At 42.3% G+C, this 16,643-nt stretch overlaps 1 protein-coding gene across 10 annotated transcripts in view; it reads left to right on the top strand.

The window, feature by feature from the left end:
• Positions 1-16,643, top strand: part of RBFOX1 (RNA binding fox-1 homolog 1) — a 2,584,986-nt gene that overhangs the window by 2,016,480 nt on the left and 551,863 nt on the right. The gene's annotated exons all lie outside the window — the stretch shown is intronic.

Raw genomic sequence — 16,643 nt, forward strand, 5'->3', positions numbered from 1 at the left:
GCAGGGGTTTTGAAGGTGCGCTTGAGGACAGCGCACCAAACCACTTACAGGATCCTTCCCTCTGTTTCCTGAACCGCTTGTCCCACTTCCACCCTGCATGGTCCTATATAACATTGGACCATTGGGTCCTATGCATGGTAGAGGTGGGATACACACTTCAGTTCTCCTCGTCTCCTCCCTCCCACCCCCATTCCCCATCCCTCTTCATGGACCCTTTTCACGAGCAACTCCTGATGCAGGAGGTTCGGGCCCTTCTCAAGGTGGGGGCTGTGAAGGAGGTCCCTTGGGACTTAAGGGGAAAGGGTTTTACTCCCGCTATTTCCTTATCCCCAAGGCAAAGGGGGGTCTTCAACCCATTTTTAGACCTACGCAGACTCAACAAATTCTTAGTCAAGGCCCACTTCCGCATGGTTTGGTACGCTGCCCTCGATATGAAAAATGCATACCTTCATGTTGCCATTCATTCCACGCACCAGCATTTCCTACGGTTCACCATAAACTAGCACCATTACCAGTTTATAGTCCTACCTTTTGGCCTGGCGACGGCCCCGCGTGTATTCACAAAATGTATGTCAGTGGTAGCAGCCTTTCTCCGAAAAAGGAAAATGTGGGTGTTTCCATACTTAGACAATTGGCTCCTCATGGGCCGGTCCAAGGAGGAGGTCCGTTCCCATGTGACGATGGCACTGGACAATGGTCTCCTAGTCCTCCCTGATACCGACGCAAAGGCTAGACTTCATTGGGGCAGTCTTGGACTCAGTACAGGTGCGAGTGAGCCTCCCAGAATCCAGGTTCCTGGCCATCCAGTGAGCCATAGTCTCAATGCAGAGGTTTCCCACTACCACAGCCAGATGCTGCCTGCAGTTCCTAGGGCATATAGCAGCGTGCACTCACGTGGTCAGACATGCTCAACTGAGTCTCAGAACTTTGCAGTTGTGGCTAGCCCAGGTGTATTGCCCCGGCAGAGACCCCTTGGACCTTGTAGTGACAATCCCGGCCCAAGTCTTGAACTGCCTGCGCTGGTGGCTCAATCGGCAGGTAGTTTGCGAAGGGATCCCCTTCGCTGCACCGCAACCCACCCTGCTGCTACTAACAGACGCATCAGACCTTGGCTGGGGAGCACACTTGAGAGACCTGCGGATGCAGGGCTTGTGGTCCAGGGACGAAATGTCACTCCACATCAATGTAAAGGAGCTCAGGGTGGTTCGCCTAGCCTGCCAGACCTTTCACACTACTTTAGAAGGGTACAGCATGACGGTTCTGACTGACAACATTACCGCCATGTTTTACATAAACAAGCAGGGTGAGGCCCGTTCCTCTCCTCTGCCACAAGGCGCTTCTCCTGTGGGACTTTTGTATAACCTGCTCAGTGCAACGAGTAGCGTCAAACCTTCCAGGGGAACGGAACAAGCTGGCAGACCGCCTCAGCAGGTCATATCAAATGCACGAATGGACGATGAGATCGGATGTCCTGCAATTGATCTTACGGAGGTGGGGATTTCCCCAAATGGACCTCTTTGCCACCAAGGACAACAGCCAGTACCCTCAGTTTTGTTCTTTCCAAAATCACAGCCCGGGCTCGGTGGCAGATGCATTCGCGATTCCGTGGGGTGGGAGCCTGAAGTACACCTTCGCACCACTCCCGCTCATTCACAGAGTCCTCTTCAAGGTCCACAGGGACAAAGCGGTGATGATTCTCATTGCACCAGCTTGGCCACGCCAGCATTGGTTTATGACCTTGCTGGAACTGACAGTGGCCGCCCAAATTGCCCTGCCCCTGCACTGAAATCTCATCATGCAGGACAGCGGATGCCTGCTCCACCCGAACTTGCAATCTCTGCATCTCATGGCATGGAATCTCTGTGGTTGAACGCTGTGGAGAGTCAGTGCTCCTTTCAGGTTCGTCAAATTCTTCTCAGTAGTAGGAAGCTTTCCACTAGGACGACATACCTCACCAAGTGGAAGAAGTTTTGCCTGCTGGTGTGAACCAAAGCTCATTCAGACCTCTGTCCCAGTCATACTGGAATACCTGCTGGACCTCAAACATCAAGGACTTGCCTCCTCCTCGATTAGAGTACATCTGGCTGCCATTTCGGCATTCCACCCGGGGGGGATCTGGGCATTCTGTGTTTTCCAACCCCATAGTAGCCCAGTTCCTCAAGGGGCTGGAGAGGGTGTTTCCCTATTCACACCTGCCAGTTCCTCCATGGAACTTAACCTGGTCCTGACTAAGCTCATGGGACCCCCTTTCGAGCCCCTAGCCTCTTGCTCCTTCAAGCACCTAGCCTGGAAGGTGGCGTTTTTGGTGGCCATTACGTCTGCAAGGTGGGTGTCAGAACTGAGGGCCCTCACTTCGGAACCCCCGTATACAGTTTTTTATAAAGACAAGGTGCAGCTTAGGCCACACCCTAAATTCCTCCCTATGATAGTTTCACTATTTCACATGGGACAGGACATTTGTTTGCCAATATTCTTTCCCAAACCACACACGGACCCGAGTCACCGCAGCCTGCATACTCTAGATGTCCGTAGGGCCTTGGAGTTCTACCTGGAGCAAACTAGACCTTTTCCGCAAGTCAACACAGTTGTTCGTCGCCTTCGCAGAGAGAATGAAAGGTCTCCCTGTGTCGGCACAGCGGATAGCATCATGGATCGTGGATTGCATCCGCACATGTTACGAGCTCGCCAAGGTGCCAGCCCCGACAATCACTGCTCACTCGACCAGGGCTCAAGCATCCTCAACGGCGTTCCTGGTGCAGGTTCCACTGCAGGAGATCTGTAAAGCAGCCACCTGGTTGTCGGTGCACACATTCACAGCCCACTATGCGGTCCATCATCAGGCCAGAGAGGACATGGCAGTTAGCAGGGCTGTGCTCCAATCAATTGTTCCTTGACTCCTACCCTCCTCCTGTGGTAAGCTTGTGAGTCACCTAATGTGTAATGGACGTGAACAATCACTCGAAGAAGAAAAAAACGGTTACCTACCTTTTCGTATCTGTTGTTCTTCGAGATGTGTTGTTCACGTCCATTACACTTCCCACCCTCCTTCGGAGGGGTATATATGCACCAGCGCGGGGTGCTCCTCTGGCAGAGCCCCCCTGCTGGCCTGATGGGGGCCGCTAAGGGAAAAAGTCTCCAACGTCCGTGCACGTGGCGCACACACACCTAATGTGTAATGGACGTGAACAACACATCTCAAAGAACAACAGTTATGAAAAGGTAGGTAACCGTTTTTTTCTTCCTCTCCACGTGCAATCCTATCTGAAACCCTCTGTACATACTCAGGGAAGCTAGCCCACTCCTTCACCCATGCCGCCATAGCTACATTGCTATTTTTAGTATGGATGCTTGGTCAGAACTAGCAGAGATATGTCTACCCAAGCTGAAAAGTACACCTGCAGTTCCAGGGTAGACATCCCCTTACTGTCAGTGAGTTTGATGCATTTTTGGCCTGGTCAGTGGGAATGAGAGTGCTTAGCATCTTGCATAAGCCGATTAGCCCCTCAGAGGCGTGGAGGTTTTTGTATTCTATTTCCTATCCCCAGTCTGCCTTTCTTATTTCATAATTAAGCATAGTGCACAACGTGCCTCAGGTGGCATGTGACCAGGATTCATCACCAAATTTGGTCCACTGATTGGATCATTATCTTCCCCCGGTCTGGGCTGGGTACTGACAGGGAGTGCAACGTGAACACTGATGTAGTTTGTGATGACACAAAGAAATGCATTTTCTTCCCCAAAAAACATGCCCTGATATAATGTGAATTTTTCTTTCAGAAATTTGAATTATGACATTATCTCCTCTTATACATCACACTAATGATCAGCTCCTATATTAGGAGTCAAAAGATTAAATCTAGAGCCAAAGTGTCCACCAAATAAATATAAATTCATATGATATTAAATATTGTTATAAGAAATTGGGGGTAAAGTAATTTGAAAATGGCTTTTCAGAGTATCAGTGCCAGGGGCAGCTCTAGGAATTGCGCCACCCCAAGCAGGGCGGCACGCTGCGGGGGGCGCTCTGGCGGTCGCTGGTCCCGCGGCTCCAGTGGACCTCCTGCAGACGTGCCTGTGGAGGGTCTGCTGGTCCCGCGGCTCCGGTGGACCTCTCGCAGGCACGCCTGCAGATGCTCCACCGGAGCTGCGGAACCAGCGGACCCTCCGCAGGCATGCCTGCGGGAGGTCCACCGGAGCTGCCTGCCGCCCTCCCGTGGCACGCCGCCCCAAGCACGCGCTTGGCGTGCTGGGGTCTAGAGCCGGCCCTGATCAGTGCCCAACTTTTACGTTATTTTTTTTATTTTCTATGACCACTCCATGTTAATGTTACCTAAAATATACTGTAACTGACTATTAAAAAACCCTTGGTCACTGTACTGTTTTCTCAAATACATCCCAATATGTTGCTCCTTTGCATAGTACCATTATATGGATTGGTTTTTAAGCAGCCTTTTATACAAATATTTTGTATGCATTTAAAGGAGATGTTCACTTGAAGCTATGGAGAAATACTTGATCAAATAAGGCAGATTTGAAAGCATGGCAGCAAATTAAATTTGTATTTGCCCAAACCTGGAATCCACAGACATAGAGGAACAAATTGAAAAATGTATATGCAATAGCAACAAGATAATTTCTTGTAGCAATAGCACATTGTTTTGACAACTCTGAAACATAAAGCTTTCAGGTCAAGTAGAGAGAATTGCATGTTGTGTTTCAGTTTATTAGCAGAACGTAGCTCAGGTGAACATTCAGGGGAAAGATTGAAGCAGTGAGGAGCGATAGTAAGTGGGTTTCTCCAAAATTTGATTTTAGTCATTTTAAACTAGTTGACAGCATTTTCTATGGTTTCAGCTGCCGAGATTGCATAGAATTATGTTGTGAGCATTTTCTTATTGAGAGATATCTTATTAAGTTTCTCTGTAAGACTTTGTGTGAGTTTACCATATTCAATGCAGACAATGGTATTTCATTCAATTTTAACAATCGTCTTACTGGTTCTTATGTACTGTCACATTTTCAGGGATAGAGTATGCATTTTTCATATGAATTAGGAAAGTATTGTATTCAAAGTATAGCATGTGTTTCTTCTACAGTAGATAAGTGCCATAATATAAACTTTGAAGAGAATCATTTCAAGATTGCTTTTCATATGACGGAAACAAAACACCAAGCTTATCTGAATACTATTTAAAAAAAATCCCTGGAAATCTTAAAACTACCATGAGCAGGGACAAGTAGAAATTATAATGATAGTTTACAGATATCTTATGGCATGAAAACATACATGGCTGTGGGAAATATAATTCTTTTCATATTTTATAAAAACTTTTTTCAATAAAGATTTCACTGCATATGCAATGTGTGAACTGAAAAAGGCATTTTGCACTGAACCTACCTATACAATATCTTCTCAGTAATGTGACAGGTTAATAGACAAAATGTGTTAAATGTTGTGTTTAAAGAGCTGTGGATAGGTGATTGATAATATAAACAAAATAAATATGTAGTATGGCTTGCAAGTGGTGCACTTAAATATAGATGTTGTTACATAAATATTTTGATTACTCAATAATGTTAAATCCTTTCAGTTAAGAGAAATCAAACATATTAGCTGAAAAACTGCAGGCACCTTCCAAGTCCAAATGATCCTCACACTGGTTTCCACAGGGATTTTGAATAAAACATGTAGCTTCATACTCTATGGCTGACTGCATGACCGCTGATGTTGAATAAATATGTACCTTTTATTATTAGCACAGAAAAATACAAAACAATTTAATAATAGAGAACACCGATATGAATCTCAAGCATCTTCAAGGGCATTTGACTCAATAAACTTGAAAAATAGAGTATTACAGTTTATAAAGTAGCAGCCTTGATGCCTGGAATTATAAAGCCAGTTGAAGAGGGTAGTTGAATGAAAGCAGGGACGCAATTAGTTAAAGTAGGATCCACACAATTGGGTTGTCCAGGTTAATATGTTCAATTTTAAAGTTTTCTTAGCAAAACACAACTGTGCAGATGAAGTGTTTTCTCTCTCTCTCTCTCCGCACACAGGACAATACCCTGTGCTTCCTTGGATATCAGAATATCTCTGGATATAAAATGCAACTCATAAATTATGCCCCATTGTGGCCAATATCCCTCAAAATTGGTTTGAAGAAGTATTTCAATCATGTAAACTTCAGTCTTACTTCTGAATGTTTGAGCCCAAACCTTTAATGATGATTGACATCACTTTAAAACACATCCTCATACATTAATGTTTTCTGGAACATTTGGCACATGAATTCAATTGAAAATTCATCTGTTTCTGCGTAGAACTATACAACAGACGTTATTATATATTTAGTCTTTCTTTTCTTTGGACTTGGACTTCTTAAAATTACCAAAGTTTTTCAGCAGAGGGAGATTACCATCACCCAGATTTTGCTCCACCTCTGCACTCAGAATTCTTCCTTCATGCATCACTGCGGGGTTGTTATCTCCAGGTCATTGTTTTCTCTCTCACTTTTGAGGAGCTATCTTGGAGGCCTCTTTGTCAGTCTGGGGATGCTCATGGGAGGAATATTTTGGTTGGGACTGCATGGGATGAGAAAGAGTGGGCAGGATAATAGATGTGCATTGATCTTTGCCCCTCAGAGAGTACAAAACCCTTGGGTTGTATTTGGTCCCACAGGACTAATAGGAGAGGGAAGGAGATTTCTCTTGAAAAGGGCCCTCTTCAGGGCATTCACATTTCTGTTAGGTTTTCCTGTGAGTAGACCCAAACCTGCCAGGGTCACAGCACAGGCCATGCACATAGATTGTCTTGAGCTTCCTCTGATCCCATGGGATCTACGGAGCTTGAAAAATGGTCCCGCTGCTATTGTGGGGGTGAGTGGGGGGATACAAGCCCTGCCCCATGACAGTGATTTTTGAGGAACTCCTTAAGGGGATCCTTGTAGACCACCTTCCCTGGGAAGGTGAACAGGGCTTGTTTCTTTCAATGTGACTAAAACAGTCACTAAACAGAGATTCTCTTTTAGGTTTCTCTATTATGCACAGAGCTCCCACCAGACTTGATTTCTCTTAAATCTCCTTGGGATCTGGGATTCTCTGACTTTCCATTCTACTAGAATGAAAAAATCTCCCAGCCCTAGAGGACCCAGGAATCTCCTCATACCTTCCCCAGCTTTTGTGTATCTTTTTTTTCTCTCATGTCACTTTTCTGTCTCCATAAACTTCCTGACTTCCCAGAGTGGTGCTGCTTGTCTGCCAAATAGGAGCCACCATGACCAGCCCTGTGTAGAATAATTCAGCCCATTTTAATTTTGAACAAAATTCTTAATATAGTATTAATATAAATATTCTTAAATATGATTCTAGAATGTGAATATCACTTCACTCCACACACTTAAGCAATGTTGAAAATACGTTCTCATTCTTGTACAGCACTCCAGTGCTAAACTAGCCATATAAATTCACTGTGGCCTGAATCTTGGTATAAAAAGGTGGTCTTCACATGCTGATCTCTGTCTATCCTGTTGCCTGTTTTGCCTCCCTATGTGGTAAACAGTGTTCACTGACTCTAGTTTTTTGTAATGTTTATATAATACAGTGAACTATTTTAATTTTATTTTTACTTCGTACATCAGTATTTCTCAAATATCATTACAGTATTTCAAGGAAGAATAAAATATGCCAATGTATTTATGAATCATGAGATTTAACACAGACCAAAGTAGATCTTATTATTGATGTGCTTACTGCTTCATTAAATTCCCCTTAAGGTTTGCAGCATGGATATGGATCATTTGCAATAATAATTATGCAGTGATCGATTGATTGTGTCTGACATTGTACTTGTCACCTTGAAATGCAAAATCCATTCATTTTCAACAGTGTGAACATTTTTCTCTAATCTTGCACACCAGCATGCAATAGTTTATTTTATGGAGAGAGTGCCATTTATAAAGTTTGGAGACTTAACATTAACCTTTTGCTAAAAATGAAGTATCACTTGCCATTTTACAAAAATGAAAATCATCCAACCAGCAATTTTTTGAGATTAGAAAACAGTTTAATTTCAAAAGGATTTTTCAAACAAAAATGCTTGTATTTCAGTTGAGTGCTACATGTACATTGCAAATATTAGTTTTCTGATACCTCTCCTTTTGAGAGAGAGCATGAGGATCACGGCTGATGAAATTTCAACCATGAAATCCTCTCTGCTTTTAAGATTGGCTTCTCTTTTTCAAGAGGTCTGCATTTTTTCTTCTCCCTCTTCTGCCCCTGCCAAGAATTTATTTCTTGAAATCACCAACAGTAATATTTCAATTGAAAAATCAGCACGCAATGTTTTAGCTTTAATCATTTTCTGAGTTATATACTGTACACTTAGTGTTCTGAATGGTGTAATTCATTCATGCCTATCCAATCTTATCTCTTTTAGAGTTCATACAGTGATATGTTGAGAAATTATCCTGCTGGGTCTGTTTGCTTTTGACTTTGAGAACTTTGGAAGGGACACTTAAGAATATTGGCTTCCAGCACTAGAGAAATAGTTAGTTGCTGGGTCTCAGAAAAAAAAAATTCTACACTCCCTAAGCAAGAAAAGTATCCCATTGCAAACATCCCTAGACACTTCACTGTGGACCACACATTGTACTTGACCTCTGCAGAATCTCCATAGATGTTAGTAGGAGCAGATAAGAGGAGATAGGGCAAATATGTCCCTATTACTAGTGATATTTGATTTTTGTTCCAGGCTGTCTTATCAAAAATTAAAAAGACAAATTTAAGCTGAAAGTTTGGGCCTAAGAATTACTGTCAGGCTGCATTGAGGATGAATAAGAATATGTCTACGTTTGAGCTGGAAGGTGTGTTTCTCAGGTCACTCAGATGTACCTGCACTCGCTCTGCTCAGGCTAGTGCCTCAAAATAGCAGTATGTTCATATCTGCTCAGGCTAGGTGCCCCACATACAATTCCGCCCAGCCCTCTGGCTCTGTGTTCAGGCATCTAGCCTGAGGTGTCACCCATACTGCCAGAGATGCACTGTATCTGTTAGACACTAGCACAAGCAGAACTAGCATGGGTACATCTGTGTGAGCTGGGAATCATACCACACAGTTCAAATGTACATGTGCCCTGTGACCTACAAAAGTCCTTTGATGACTTTTAGTAGTTTGGAAGCATTAAAAATATCCTTTTACTTAAGTAAAACATTATTTTATATCTTAACTGTGTGCATCTTGTAGAGGAAATGTTGTGTGTTGATGTTCGACAGATATGTGACTATATGAATAATAGGAAAATTGGGAGGTTTTGGTACTAGTACAACCATTTGTAGAAAAACCACACCACAGTGACACCTAGTATTGATGTGGTAAAATAAATTGTCCTGTTACTTGCAAAAGTAAAAATTTACAGAGTTTACAAATCAGGCATGCTCACAATCTCAGGCCTATGATGATCAGTTAAAAACTGTGCCATATGCCACAGGGCATGAAAGTTGTGCAAGCAGCAGGCGTTTTCAGCTGAGATGTAAAGTTGGGAGGCTTGGCAGTGAAACGGGCCTGATTTCCTCTCCCAGGACTTTCTGATTCATTTTTTCCTGCCATACTCCCTTTATTGTAATCACTCTATTCGGGACTGAAAATTGTCAGAAAATGTCCCAGGTCCAGTTCTAACTAGATTGTACCCATTTGTGGGGGAGAGTGGAGGGGGGAGAGAGACATACACAGATATGTAGATATATGTCTTTTGTTGAGTTAACTGTGAGTTGTTATGTTTGTACAGCACCTAGCACAATGAGATCCTGGTTGATGAGTAGGGCTCCTAGATGCTATGCCAATAGAGATTGTTACCATCATCATCCATAGGAAAGTAAAATGGCTCTCTTCTTTTCAGATTTTGATCCCCTAGTCGATTGTACATGGTCATGACAATCTCTCTATGCCTTCACATATACAAACAGCGCATCAAATTGTACCTGGGTGTTGTGTTCTCTACCAAGGGAAAACAACCAGAGACTAATGCAAAATGTCCTTTTAAAACATTAAGGTCATCATTATTATACCAGTAGCACCTACATTTCCTGATCTTGGTTAGGGCCCCTAGATGCTGTTGTAATACAAATAATCAATAATAGGAGCAATAGAGCAGGGGAAAGACAAAGTAAACAGAAGAGTGGCATTGAAGGGGAACAGGAAGGAGGAATACGAGATGGGCGGGGTGTTAGTGAAGGGGCTGTGAGGGGGAAAGGGGTGGAAGGATGTCAAATCAGGCAACTAATCAGCAAACAGAACATAATGCTCGGAGTTTAAACTGAAGAAGTCACAGTCCGATGGTGACATTGGCAGGGGTGCTGGAACAATGTTTATTGTGGGGGTGCTGATGATGGTAACCATTGAAACCATGTTATTTGGTGTTTGTTATTACTCCTTCAAGCCAGGTAGTGTGGCAGCACCCCTAGTTCCAGCACCATTGGACACTGGTGTTTCTAGCTATTTATGCCACATCCTTTTCCTGGTTGGGGAGCCTCGCTGAGGGCTGCTGTTTTTACCTAGCCCAAGCCCTCCTAGGTTGTGGTTATGAATGTATGTTTTTGTAGGAAAATGGGTCTCTGAGCATGCACACGCTTGGTACATGGCATTAGTCACAGGATAAAATGGGGATGTTTCAATGATGCCAACTATTATTTTATCTTAAGTCCCCATAAATTTGGAGTTTCTCTTATTGCCCCAGGTCCTTAAATCAGGAGATTATGTGAGAATCTCCACTTTTAGGGTTTTTTTATTTATTTGTTTATTTTAAATGATGTAAGTTTCTAGCCTCATGATTGTGGAGGAAAACCTTGAAATTGAGGACAGAGTGTACCTTAAGGCACAAACACCAGAAGGCAAAGAAAAGGCGCACTCATGGTTTTTAAGCCAATCTCATGATGTTTTGGTGCCTGACATGATTTTTGAATGCTTGTATTTGGCAATGTTGAAGTTTTTTGTTGGAGCCCTTTAATTAGCAGCATATCACTGAGCTGCAGCAGTGGTTATGGAATAGCCTGGGGAGAAGGATTCTTTTTTCCTTGGTTCCTATGGAAAACCCCAGCACACATCTCAGGTAATCAGGCTGTGTGCTGATTTCCATGATTGGGTCCTTTGTTAACTAAAAAGGTATATGTATTGCATTATCTGCTGTTCTGTTCATGGAAGGTGCAATGGTGAAAAAAACATATAAATGTGGTTTTGAGCACTTGTTTGTTCCTGATGATGATGATAATTTTGTTTTACACCATTTTGCTCAGTATATGCAGCTGTTTTAACCATTTTTCCCCCTCAAACTAATCAGAAGGAAAAATAAATTCTGCAATGGCTCATGTTAGTTTAATTGTTTTAGGGCAGCTATGATTGAAATGCAGTTAAATATTAGTGCTGTATAGAAGTCTGGTGCGACTTTCTGTATTAATGTAATAGATGATTCTGAATGCCTTTTTTTAGGGGTGGATAAGAGTGAGAATGTTTTGTTGCATTTATTTTCCTTTGCTGATTTGTAGTAGTTTGTGCTACTTTGAGATACCAAAATAAATAAATAAATAAACCCCATTCCTCATTAATATACAAACATTCTAATCAGTAGTAGCTCATCATTTGGGAGTAAGCTTATCAGTGTGCTTGACTAACATCTGTACAAGACTAGCTGGATTCTACTACTTTCCATTCACTGTGCATAAACTAATCTGTGATTGAGCTTGGACTACTCTAGACCTCATTCTTGTGAACTCTAGCTGTGATTGCCAGACTGGTCTGAAGCAGTCCAAACTCTATTGCAGTGTACTGCTCACATAAATTAATGGAAAAAAAACTGTGGTGGCCACATCAACCCCTGGAGTTTCAGTAAATGAGGGAAGAGAAGTCTACAGTGTAATTCACAAAAACCTGTAATACCTGTAGTAATATTACAGATACAGTTATTGGTGGCCTTCTATTTCAGCATTAGTTTCAGATTTGTATCCAAAACATTGAGTTAACTGTCTGTAAGAGAGAGAATACAGTGATATTGAGTTTTATGATGTGCCATTAAAATATCTTGCAGCACACAGAAGTTACAATAATAGTAATATTACCATGCAGTAAGAAGAGGTGAAGAACTATAGTGCAAGATAGTAGGTAAGGAGAGGTGTGAAGAGTCAGGCTCCAGTTTGTGGAACTGGTTGATCTCTGTTGTAGGCAGTACAGAGGAGGTGGATTTTGATCTACATTTTCAAGTGGGAGGGGGACCTCAGTGAGGAAGATTGGATGTCTGCTGTAGGTAGCCACTGCAGCAGGAGCAAAGGGTCACCTTCCAACAAGAGGTTGTTACTCTGTGTATGATTTCTGTATACACTAAGTCTTGCAGATTATAACATTCAAACAAAAGAGAAATCATTGTGAACCTTCTATGTAACTCTGAAAATATTAGAATCAAAACATTAAAATAGGTTCCCTGAACATGTCTTAGCTTTAGGGATACATCATTGATTATTCCCTTTTAGAATAAATGTTTGACTTCAGCCTTGTTACATTGTATTATGTTCCCCCAGACCCCACCACTGGAACTAACCTTTGGTGCCTGTGACCTATATTTAATGAACCATCTTGTTCTGTTTGGATTATTTTCCCGCCCACTCCAGGAGAAGCGTTTAAATCTAAGGAGTTATTGGTAACATAAGTAAAAAAAGATGTTTGTTTACAACATATGATTTTAAAGCAAACAGTTCTCAACTAACCTACATTTTATATAAATGGTGTTTAAATGCGGTTAAGTGTATATACGTTAGGGGTTTGTACTGTAACTAAGTTCATTTAAATCTGTTTAGTTACACAGGTGCAACATTTCTACTACAGTGCAGCCCTGAAATTAAGGTAATGGGTAGGGTATGTCTTAACGGGGGGAAACTGGGCATTTTTCAGTTGTTAGCTCAGTTGAGTAAACTTAATGTGATTGCGTTTTAGCAAGATTTTTCAATCAGAGTAATATGTGAAACCGTGTTAGCTGACTTCACTAAGTTCTCCCCTGAACTAAATACCTGCTAGCAAGCACAGCTTCACCCATGCTAGCATGCATCTCAACAGATTCTTTCTATCACATTAAACTGACTGTTTAGCTAGCAATTGAAAAACACCCCTTTCTCCACCAAGACAAGGCCACAGAGTGATTATCTAGTACACTATTTACTCTGTTTGTTATTGCTATTTATTGAGTTGCTTAAGTGGATATTGAAAGGTTCATTAAAAGTAGTAGTAAGACAAAGGGAAGGAGAGAGGGAGGGAGACAGAAAGATAGAGGGTAGAAAAGAGGAAAGGGAATGAACAAAGTGATGTAGAGAGGTACTGTAGCTAGCTAGGTTCCTATTGGCAGTGTGGTGTATCTCTTAGAACAGCGGTTTTCAAACCTAAAAATTTTAAAATGGAGGTGTAGACCCCTTTGCCAATCTTATATAGTGGGGTCCACATACCACAGGTTGAAAACCACTGTTCTATTGTAATGACAACTTTTAGCAGACCCTTTAGACATAGTCGGTGAACCCACAGGAATCTGTGGACCACAGGTTGAAAACCTTTCTCTTAGAAGTCCTCTTGTAGAAAATCCTGTTGTACTTTGAGTACTGTTCCTATGGGTGCTCCACTCAGGTGTGCTTGTGCCGCCATGCCTTTGGTTGGAGATTTCTCATAGTAGTGCCCATTCTACCCACACATGCATGCTAGTCAGCCCTGTGCTGTTATATAGCACTGTGTGGGCAAGCCACCCTCAGTTCTTTCTTAACCGCCTCAGCCTGAGACGGAGTTCTGGCAGGTTTTCCCCTTGAGATTACCTCACCTGCGTCCCAGTCTTTATTCTAGTAATTTGGGAATTCTTAGTATTAGTGTAATGAGTTAGTAGCAGTAGCAGCTTTAGTTTAAAAAAACTTGAAAAAATATTTTTAAAATATTATATATAATTAGTAGATAAGATTTCTGTGCACATTAAAGGACACCAGGGCTACTTTGTTCTCTTGGGCTCTATACACCTGCCCACAAGAAAAGGTTTAGCAAATCCCAGTTGGCTCAGCAATCGCATCCCGCTCAATTTCTAACCTCCCAAAGATCTTATGAATCACATCAGAAGAGACTGAGATTCCAGAGAAGGAAGCCATCCACCTCTCAGCCTTCCCCCTCCAGGCAGTAATCTTTATAGATTGGTAAGGGTCTGACTTACCATCCTCATCCCTACCAGCTACACAAATTCACCTGCCTTCCTCCCTTTGGCAACCATCTTTACCATTTCAGGCAGGCTTGGGAGTCAATCACTAGAGACAAGAGGGTTTTGGAGATCATCTCCACAGGGTACACCATCCACTTCACTACTCTTCCACCCTTCCTCATCCCTCTTCAGGGACTCCTCTTGTAAAAGCTTGCTTCATTAAGAAATGACTCTCTTCTATGATTGGATGCTATCAAACCAGTTCCTATGCAGCACAGAGGGAAGAGGTTTTATTCCAAGTACTTCCTGGTACCAAAAAAGAATGGTGTCTAGATACAAAAATTCAAAATAGTGACACTTGCAGTGATAATTCACTAGATCCATGGGATTGGTTTGCAGCCCTCGACCTATAGGATGCATATTTCACATTGTGATCCACCCATCTCACAAACGATTCCTACATTTTACTGTCTGCCGGACTACTTTCAGTACAGGTTGCTCTCTTTTGGCCTGTCATCTGCCCTAAGGGTCTTTTTGAAGATCATATCAGTAGTAGCAGCACAGTTCTTAGATTGCACTAGACAGCAGATACTTACAGGTTCAAGCAGGCGCTGTCTCTTAGACCAGTGATTCTCAACCAGGGGTACACATAACCCTGGGAGTATGCAGAGTTCTTCTGGGGAGTATTCAACTCATCTAGACCTGTGTTTCTGAATCTGGGGGTTGTAGCCCCCAGGCGGGCCATGGGACAAGTTTAAGGGGACTGCAGGTGCAGGACTGGCATTATTGGTGGCAGGCAGGGCAATTGCCCAGGGCTCCATGCCATGAGGGGCCTTACAACAGTAAGTTACATGCTTCAGCCCCACCGTCTGGGGCTTGGGCTTCAAACAAGGCTCACAAGTCAAAAACAAGCACATGTATCGCACTGAAATGTAAATACAATATTTATATTCCAATCAATTTATTTTATAATTATATGGTGAAAATGAGAAGGTAAGCAATTTTTCAGTAATAGTGTGCTGTGACACTTTTGTATTTTTATGTCTGATTTGGTAAGCAAGTAGTTTTTAAGTGAGGTGAAACTTGGGGTACCAAAGACAAATCAGACTCCTGAAAGGGATACAGTAGTCTGGAAAGGTTGAGAGCCACTGTCTTAGACCTTTCAGCCTCTGAGAGAGCCTTTGAGAAAGCTTGTGGCTGAATTCTATCTCACCCCTGCCCAGAAAGCTTTTCAAATAACGGTGGAAAATCTTTTAAAATGTAAATCCCCAGCCGTAATATTGTTCCACTTACAGTATTTGCTTGGAAAGGCTTTACTTTTCATAAATGAATAAAGAGCATGTCCTGAGTTTTGTATAAGTTTAAATCTCCGTTTGAGTTTAATTAGTCCATTACTGATTGAAAATGACCCCTTTGGAAAAGAGGGTGCACTGAAACCATGTGCTGCAGGCACTGAAAAATGTGATGTATGCTGTTTGGAGACATGCCAGGATACTTGCAATTAAATGATTCATTAAGCATCTCTCCACTGCTAACTTTTAAGGTGGATTAAGGAGGCAGACATTAAAGATGTCTAACTAAGGATCATTAAAACAAAGAATTCCTGGGTATGAAATGCACTCTATCAGCATTCTGGCATCATGTGGATTCTGCACATTCCCTCTGCCCACTATTGCTTTGTAATGGAGTATTTTGCAAACAGACTGCTGCATGAGCCTAGTCCAGCAAACAATTCACATTTCAAATTCATTTTATTTTAGGTCTGAAAAACCAATTTTAGACATTCCTTTGAAATGCTTGCTGTAATTTTTGGGAAACAACATCTTTGTGTATGTGGGGGATTGCACTGGACTCGACTGGAAGTGAATAGGGCAAAATTTATATGATTATCAGGAGGTGGTCTTACAGCGGCAAAAAGCAGAATTAGTTTCTTTCTCAGGTTGAAGTTGACAACTTAATACATATACAGGGGAAATCGCTCCTTAAAGTTCTGATTCAGCAAAACGCTTATGCACATGCTTAACTTCAAGCAAATGCTTAAGACCCATTGAAGTCAAAGTTAGATATGAATGTAACCATGTGGTGCCTCTAAAATCTTTAGTTTAGACATTTAGACATTTCTCCCTTTGTCTAGGTATAGTTCACTGCTTCATAGCGCAGGAAAGAGGTTGTCAAGCTGAACCTCCTGAAGCTAAAGAAAATATTGTTACTATCCCTTCATATACTGAGGATAATAGAAGGACACTGCTACTGCTTTGCTCATTGCATCTCTGACATTGGGGCTGATGGGAGACCACATTATGACTGCTGTCCCCTCATATGGAAGCCGGTAGGAGGGTGGGATCTTTCTACTGCCCCTCCATCCCAATCAGTGCCACAGCTCTGAGAATATTTTAATTTCTTTTAATGTACATTTTGTGAGATAATATGCTCTTCACA

This window comes from Mauremys mutica, chromosome 11, assembly GCF_020497125.1.
Source record: "Mauremys mutica isolate MM-2020 ecotype Southern chromosome 11, ASM2049712v1, whole genome shotgun sequence".
Taxonomy (NCBI): domain Eukaryota; kingdom Metazoa; phylum Chordata; order Testudines; family Geoemydidae; genus Mauremys; species Mauremys mutica.